The sequence below is a fragment of the Python bivittatus genome, unplaced genomic scaffold (genome assembly GCF_059951505.1).
Source record: "Python bivittatus isolate LINGU-HERP-01145 unplaced genomic scaffold, Pbiv_v1 ctg000850_np1212, whole genome shotgun sequence".
Classification (NCBI taxonomy): Eukaryota; Metazoa; Chordata; class Lepidosauria; order Squamata; family Pythonidae; genus Python; species Python bivittatus.
Window position 1 is genome coordinate 13,138,125 of NW_028277112.1, and position 9,349 is coordinate 13,147,473.

Here is a 9,349-nt window from a genome sequence, read left to right on the forward strand (position 1 = left end):
GAAACAATGAATTGGATGAATGGTCTGATCCAATATGACTATCTTGTATAAAGCATGTAAAATAGGGTGAGGGAGGGGAGTGCAGGCACAAAGTTTGACTGCCCAGTCAATCAAGGTTTAGGAAAAAAGAAAGTGGTATAATGTCTAAATATATGTGTAACTCAACATGGAATTTTCCATCCTTTATGTAACAATGGAGAAAGGGTAAAAACCGAATTTAGGGAAGAAAAGAGTATTACTCTGTTTCAGACCATAAATAATTATATCACAGGATATGGCGCTATTATCCAAACAGGCAGGAGATACAGAGTGATTTAGCCAGGAGTGAAAGTGATAAGTGGCTTTTTTTCTTCTGATTTTGTCCTGCAATAGATTATTCCTGGCTATGGAATAATCCGTTTGGTTATATTAATCTTTTGGTTCATCCAATGGATGAATGCTATAATCTGAGAAATGCCCAGTTTAAGTAGTTAAGTTATATCAAACAAATCTGAAGAGATAGAGTTGTGTTTGACTCTAGTCAGAAATACCAGTCTGAGTTGAAGTTGCAATGTGTTAGCATGCACAGCAATCAGTAGGTGTCTAATATAAGTGGTGCTTATATATCCATTACGCAGAGGCAAGTGTCTTAGAAAATGAATCTTTTGGGTAGAATTGTCTAATAGAAGAGAATATTTGTAGCTTGGTTCTCTGAATATTTGGAGTCCTTGGGGTTCTCTTTTCTTGCAAACATTTCAATACCCAGCTCGGTAACATCTTCAGTGCTAGAATGGAGTGGGGTTTGCTCTCTATTTATATACAGTAGCTTGCCCTGCCAGTGTTGGTGCAGGTGGGTCCCCCCCCCAACTTGGTAGTTCCTTGATTAGGGTATTGTTTACTGCTTGATTGTTTGTCTGGTGTTAATCTTAGTGTTAATCTCTGCTTATCTGGGTGATGATTGCTGGTGAAGAGATGTTCTGATTTTTTTGTTTCCTTTTTATTGTCTATAGTGTGTAGATGTTGTTTATCTCTATGTGCCTGTTGATGGCTGACTTGTCTGAATACCAAGCTTCCAGGAATTTTCTCACATTTTTGGATTTAGCTTGACTAAGGTACTGACGTGGGACGCAGTGGCACAGCGGCTTAATGACGCTGAAAGTTGCCAACCAGAAATGGTCGACACTTCAGCGGTTCAAGCCCAGCCTTTGCGTAGCAGAATGAGCTCCTGCTTCCTCCCCCAGTTCCTGTCAACCCAACAGTTCGAAAACTTACGTGAGTAGATAAATGGGTACTCTCACTCCGGTGGGAGGAAAAATGCTTATGGCGCCTTGCAAAAGGAGTCGGGAGCAGTTGCCAGTAGCGCGGAAGCCACGCTCGCCCGAAAAAAGGTGCGAAGCAACGGAAATCCCGCCTTCTGCGCTTGCCAGCTGGGCTCTGCTCTAGGAAGGAGGCCCTGGCAAACCACTTCCGAAACACCTTGCCTTGAAAACTGCAAAGGACTCGTCCAAAAGCAGTCGCTGCAGAGTCGGTAACGACTGAGTGCAGATAAAAAAAAAAAGGTACTGACAGTTTCCCAGTTGAAACTATGGTTGTCTGTCCATGTGTTGTAAGATTAAGAAGTTTTCATCATGTCTTTTTACTGCTAGTTGGTGGTAATGGATGCGGCTCTGCTAGCCTTCTGCCTGTCTGTCCTACATAGTGGTTGTTATAGTCCTTACACTGTAGGTTATAGATGACTCCTATTTTTCTTCTTGGGCTACTGGGTCTTTTGGTTTACTTAACATGTTTTGGAGGGCTTTGGTTGGTTTGTGTGCTACAGAGATGCCATGAGGTTGTAATAGTCTGTTGGTTGTTTCTGAGACATTTCTGATGTATGGCAGTATTATCTCTTTCATAACTTGTTTTGGTTGTGTTGTAGTAGGTTGAGTGGTCAGGCACTTTTTGATAAAGTTGCTTGGATATCCATTTTGTTGGAACATGTTGTATAGGTGGTCTGTTTCCTTTTTCTCCTGTTCTGAGTTGCTGCAGTGTGTTTGTGCTCATTTGAATACAAATTCAAACAGATACAAATTGTGCTCATTTGAATACATTTGCAAGAAAACAACCAAGTTCAGAGAACCCCAAGGACTCCACAGAAGTGTATAAACTGATGTTGTTGGTGATGTGAATGTTAGTGAAGTCCTGATGAAAGTTGGTAATAAAAATGTATCAATATATCAGGTAAAAAAGTATTAATAGAGAAACAGGAGCTGAGGATATTACTGAGTTTTTCAGGGTACTTATGGAAGAGAACCTTTGTTGTGAAAATATATGTTCTCATTAAAACTTTACTAATTGGAGGCAAATTCAAGAAGCAAACTTTGGTGACTTCTTGTCCAGTAGCTCTCTTCCAGATGATATACCTGGTTACCTTTTGTCCTTTTTCACAGAGTTGTCACTTTAAAAAACTTCAACATCCGTAGATTTAGTTTTCTTAGGCAGTCACTGGTATTCTGTATAGAACTTATATTATGGTCTAACAATGGAACCTCTATATTTACATACCTCACCTATATCTAAAAGATACTTAAAAGATGCAATACCTAAAAGAATCCAGGATAATTTGGTTTCACATACATTAGATAGCAGATAGAAGGGGTTTTGTCCTGCTAATAGGTAGGAAATACCCTTATAAAATTGTGTTGTTCCTTCTGTTATTTCTCAGTGGGACCTGAGACAGATTAGGGATGGGTAATTATTTTGTTTAGTTCGTATTTTTATAATAACTAGAGAAAACTTAGACATGTTTTCACAAGCAAGATTAAAAGTACTTAAGTTTGTAAAAATGGAATGCCTGAAAAGGGAAACAGGCAGTTCATTTCAGTATTACAGTCAAAGGGCTTATCATAGAATCATGGAGTTAAAGTATGCGCTCCAAAGGATAAGTAACTTTGAGTATGGTTTTTAAGCCAACTCTGTATCCAGTTTCTTGTCATGTCATCCAGTCCACACTTAATTAGCTATCTAATCAGAATGTCATGGAATACTTTGTGGGTGTGCTTTAGACATAATATATCTTGATTTTAGCAAACTATTTGACAGTCTTCCAAGGAAGTTAACCAATAAAAAATGAGATAAGGTTAGTCTAGCAAAACTTGTTTTTGACAAACTAATGGTGATTTCTGTTAATAACTGCATTATTTTCCAGGAGCTTACAGATTAATGTCTTTTTGATTGATCTGTAAATGATCAAATAAATGACTTGTCTGTAGTGGCCTAGATCTTCCTTTTCCCCTTTTTTGAAGATAGGGACAATATTTGCCTTCCTTCAAGCGTGAGGCACACTTTGTCATTCTCCAGAGTTTCTCAAAGATAATACATAACATTTTAGCCAGACCATCAGCAATTCCTTCAGTACCTTAGGATGCAATTCATCCAGCTCTGGACCTTTAAACAGATTCAAAATTACTATGTTACTATGAGTCTCAAGCTTCAATCCTACCCCTTCATTCTGCTCTTGACAATTGTATGTATTGTGTGATACATACCTCTTGCTGGGGAAGACGGAGCCAAAATAGGAGCTCAGTAGTGCTCTTTTCTTTGTGACTTGTTAGCATTTGGCCATTTCACTGAGCAGCTGGTATACCGATGTGTTCCTTTTATTCTGAGTATATCAAAGGAAACTCTTTTTGTTGTTCCTAGCATCCTTCACAAACCTCATTTTAATCTGAGCTTTAGCTTTCCTAACATAATATCTACAGTTGTTTAATTCAGTGCTTAACCCAGAAAATCTAAAGTGGAATTTAGTGCATTCAGTCATTCAGAATCTCCTATCCTGTGCAATCTTGTACACAGCAATGTTTTTGGTGAGAAATTAATAGTGCTGTCTACCCATAACCCTAACCCTAACCCTAACCCTGATACGCTGCTTATCTTTAAATGACATACTGTATACTCTATCTATCAAATTTAAGCAGATTGCTTGGTTTGGGTTTTTTTTAACATACATACCAAAATTTACAAATCTATTCACTAACAACATCCTTAAAACACCAGAGAAATAAAAATGGAGACATTTGTTCATCTTTAGAGCAGGTACAATAGCAGAATCTTGAAAGCCTGCCCAAGTTTCTCTCTGCCCATCTTACACTGCATCCCCACCCCTCTGGTACCATTGTAAACAATATGTGCTTCAGTGGAAGAGTGTATCTGATCCCCGTTACTAAAGAAACAGGTACATGAAGTGAAAATGTTGTAGCAGATAAGATTTATCTGGCAAAACTATCTGCAATTGGTGCCTTCTAGATGTTTCAGGCATCTGATATATGCCACAGATGTACTAATGCAAGAAATACAAGTAGAAACTGTTTGGGTGAGAACACCCAATCTTCCACGGCTTGTTAATATCCTTGTTTTATAGCAATATCTATGAAACTCACCTTCATTCATAGGCATTCATAGCTGTGGTTGTGAATCTTACATAGGATAAGTATAGGAGTGAATCTACAGCAAAGTGAGAAATTTGAAATTATCTCTCTGTGTATGTGTATATATACACACCCACATACACAAACACACTATTAAATGTCTCATGCTTTTTTTATTTGCTTGTTGAAAATATGGTATCTCTGGATGTCTGCCTTTCGCCATCTAATAAAGTTTCTTTGTGTTCTTTTATATGCAATCTGCCAGTGGTTATGAATGCAGGATTCAGCAGTTGATAAGGCAACTTAAGGGCCAGTTAAAGAGACATATGTCCGTAGAAATGGTGGCTCTTCTGTGAAAGTTAATCTGTAAACTAGCCTAAGGCAGAATTAGTATAAAGTTTGAGATAAACTATCAGGCGTAATTCAGTTCTTGTTTACTCCTAAAGCAATAAAATGTTATTCTATCTTACCTAAAATCTTCACAAGCAGTTTTTCTCCTCATAATATGCAGAGTGATTAAAAATTATATGAAATTATGCAGGGGAGAAATAAATCATATGTAGGGTTTTTATTCATGTGTACTATGCCCCAGGAATGTTATACAAACTACTTTGTAAGGGAAATACTTCATATCTGGATTTTTCAAGAAAGACTATGCAGTACATAAATTCAAGTTTTAAACCTGGGATTATAGCAGTATGTCTGCCTCAGGTTTAAAGAACTACACCAATGTGTGTAAGGATCTCTTGCTTATTCTCACAACAAGCAGTGAAGTTTTGATCAGCAAAAAATCAGGACACAGTCACTGAATATTTTCACATTTGAAATATGGTAGCTCTGCTTTAGCTGAATGTTCTAAGGTGAGTGTACATTTTTACTGGGTACTAAGTAAGCAAGAAGTCTGTTCACTGCTGTTAAAAGAACAGGTAACATATATATAGATTATACAGATTAGAGAGATAGAGAGAAGGAAATAGCCTTCAAGTCATTGTTGACTCATGGCAACTGCCTGGATGAGTCCCTACAATTTTTGGGGGGTAAGATTTTCAAAACTGGTTTGCTGTTGCGTCCTTCCTAGGGCTGAGAAAGATTGACTCACCCAAGGTCACCCAGCTAGTTTCATGCCTAAAGTGGAATGAAGTCACAGTCTCCTGGATTCTAACCTGGTAGCCTAATCTTAATCTTAAATTTGGTGTAAACTGGCTCTCAAAAATATATATATGCTAGTCCCACAAAAATGCTTTATTTTTACTGTTTTACTACCCAGCAAAAGTTCTCATTGAGATTTAACTGCCAGATATAGTTGAATTTAATTTTAATGCAGTCTGTTGATTGTTGATGTTTTCTTTGAAATGTTTTTCATATATTTCATAATAAAATAATTGTGTTCCATTAGATTTCAGCCTAATGTGCCATAATAAATTTGGATGGCACAGCATAGGTAAAATGATAATTTTATGACATATTAATGAAGCTCATCTTTAGGAATCTTCTCGAAAAATGTGGCAAAAGTCAGCTGTGTAAAAGAAAGCTTTAGTCAAAACAGTATGACTACATCTCTGTTAGAAGAAGTTCTTAAAAATTGGTTGGTTGGTTGGTAGGTTGGTTGGCTTTCATGAGATCCTGGGCTCTATCAAGCCAAATGTATGCATCAGGAAGATCCACTTATTTTAGAAAATAAGTTAAACATATGCCTGAATATCTCCCATGAACTAAAAGTAATTAAAAGGTTTACCTAAAGTTTCTGTGTTATTTCTTTCAGTAGAAGAATCATTTTTCCCTGAAGTCCACACTACTCTGGCAAGCTGTTAAGGGTGATATGGAACGAAGAGGAAAGTGTGTGTGATTAGACTCATCCTACATTCTCTCACATAAATGCTTTGATATACACCTCTCATTCATCCATAAAAATCCATTCTCACACACCATCAAATGACTCCATTTTTTTCTCTCACACTCTCTCCTTTCTCAGCATGGCAATTATGCTTAGAAAAACAAAAGAAATGGGTGATATAAGTACAGAACTAATACGAATCCTAGAAATATTGTATGTTCCCCTTTAACAACTGAACTATCCTTTGTACTTGCTCTTAATTATAAATGTTCGCATACACATTTAATACACAAAAAGTATGAAATTATATGTGTATCTTTGTAGAAATTGTAAAATGGGCATATAGTGTGCAACTATTTTTTAAAAAATTGTAAGCAGCTTGAAAATGAAGCTGCTGTCATAACTCAGATTAGTTTTTTTAAATTAGTTTTGATCCCTATTGAGTACTTAGTGGTAGTGTAAAAATACATAATGGTGAGGTTGGAACTATGACTCAGGATATCAGAACAAGTAAAAGTATAGTTTCTTTCAAATAAATGTTAGCACAATCTTATTTTACCAGAAGAGTTAAATGACCAGAAAAAAGTGTATGAACAATAAGCAGCACTTACAAAGAATCCTATGTAATCACATACAAATTGGCCCTAGATAGGAATACTTTAACTAGGAAGGATTTTTTTCCCCCTCTTACTATGATGAGTAAATTTAGAGCCTTGTTACTATTTATTAAAATACAAATCCCAGACTTGGAATACATCAGCATTCATATGCAAACACTGGCAATCTCACACATATGTTATGAAAGCCCCAAAATATAAGTACAACAGTGAATGTGATAATATGCATGCACTGCATAATTATCTGCAAATCCTGCTCATTTCAAGGGAAAAGTAATTATTAAAACCTTGAGTCAAATAATTGGCAGGAGATGCTGTGGCTGTGTAGGTGGATTGTGGGTTAACACGGAGTCAGTTGTGCATGTTTGGCCACAGTTTATTTCAGCGTGCATCTGTTAGTTATTCTGTAACCAGGCAATGTGTCTGTTTGTGTACTGCCTCTTTTATGGTTTTTAAGCAAGAACTGTGCAGAAAATCATGCTCTAAAGCAATTATATCTGTAAAGAAACCAAAGATGGATTTTTTTCCTCTTTTACCAAATACTTAGAAAGACAAGGAGGGGATGGTGTGTAAAGCTTTTCAAATCCAAACCACTTCAAGTTCAAGATGGGAACTCAAGACAGAGTTCATCAGACTTGAAGCAGAGCTTTCTCTGCTGCTACACAATGATAGGAAATTGATATTGATGCTGTAAGGTAACGTCTTGAAGATAACAGTTGGACTTTTGCATTTATTCAGGAAGAAGTGGGACAACCTCCTGGGCTTGTTTGTGGTTTTGGTTTGTGTGATCATTTATATCCACATACTCGGTCATAAAAAGTGCCCTCAAATTGGCTAAGAAAGCAATAAAATTATGAAAGTAAATTAAAACAATAAGAATAAAAATAAAATTCAGACATAACCTATTAAGTAATAACCTATACCACGATTAAAAATGAGACCAAGTGTTAGTGAGAAATCCCATCTTTTGCCTGGAACATAAACTTGCATAGTTAAGAAGCATGGACTTATGAGCAGGTCCCAACAGTTCCAGTTAAAACTATGATAAATTGGAAATCAGACAGCATCATTCCATGTTGGTTGGGAATTCTAGAAATGATATCCCAATACATCCAGAAGAAGCCATGTTAGACATGCTACAGTCATTCTGTATTATAGGATTACTAAAGGTGATGCACAAAACATGTCTCTACTATGTGACAAGCATTTTTGTTGATTCTAATATGCTTTCATTGACTGTCATGATAAATAAAGCCTTTGAATTTCCATTTGCAGTTCAAACATATATACGTGCATACATATATATGCATAAATCCATCTGAATTGTCTTGAAAACTGATTTTTTGGAATTAAACATATAACTGCTTGATAGATAATACGTACAGGATTGCAGCCTAAGCCATTTCTTCCTTTTTAATGTTCATATACTTGGTAAATTTTTGAAACCTTCTAGCTTTTCCCTACCTTTTATTGCAAAATTATAAAAGCAATGCCATTTAAAACATTCTGCAATGTACTACAAACTTTCTTAAACACAAATAGATTTGCACCTTTGTTTTTTGGCATATTTATTCACCTTTTATGATCATATCTTAAAACTTGCTTAATAGGAAAGCATGAAATCACAACTATAAAAGGGATCAGGAAAGATAAATCTTGTCATTCAAAGATTCAGCAGCTTTTCTGTGGATTTGTATCGGTCTACAAATGAGGCAAGAAGTTACTCAATGTTCAACATTCTGTATAATGGAATGAAAAATAATATAAGGACCAAATGACATATGTTTATTGCAGAAAACTACAGTTCTTATATTGTACTTTTTGTTTCATTTGATTTATATCAACACAGTTCATGGATGATTCTGTAGTCCACTGAGAAACCCCCAGTTCATTTTCTATTTCCAGCAATGCATTGTTAATTGCTTACTGATCAAAATTAAGATCCTGTCACTGGGATTGCAAAGATAACTATATTTCATTTGTAAGTATAGCAATTGGACAAGTCACTAAATTGCAGAAGTAAATGTTCAGAGCAGAACTCTTGTCAGTTGCAGTGTCACTGAAGCAAAAGCTGTAAAGATGAAGTAGTCTTGCTTTACTTTCCTCACCACCTTCTAGCAATACTTCATATTTGATACCTTTATTTGTTCTTCAAGTTTAATTCCACTAAATGAAATGCGGAGATAACAGTGTGCTGTGAAACAGAGAAAATAAATATAAGGACTAAGTTTGGTGAGGAAAAACTTACTATGAACTAATGTGATGGTATCAATTTTGCAAATAAAAGTTTTGAACACATATGAAAAGAGTTGGGGAGGGGGGTGTGAAATATATTTTTGCAAAATGGTGTTCTGGTTTTAGGCCAGGTTGGACATATTATTTGCAATGTTCAGCCCTGTGTGTCTTTATTTTTTTTAACAACTAGCTGTTTGGGGGAGTTGGGTGAAATTGCAGATTTTTTTTAAAAAAGGGGTTGGAGTCTGAAGTGTTGAAAAAATGTGGCCAGTTGAATA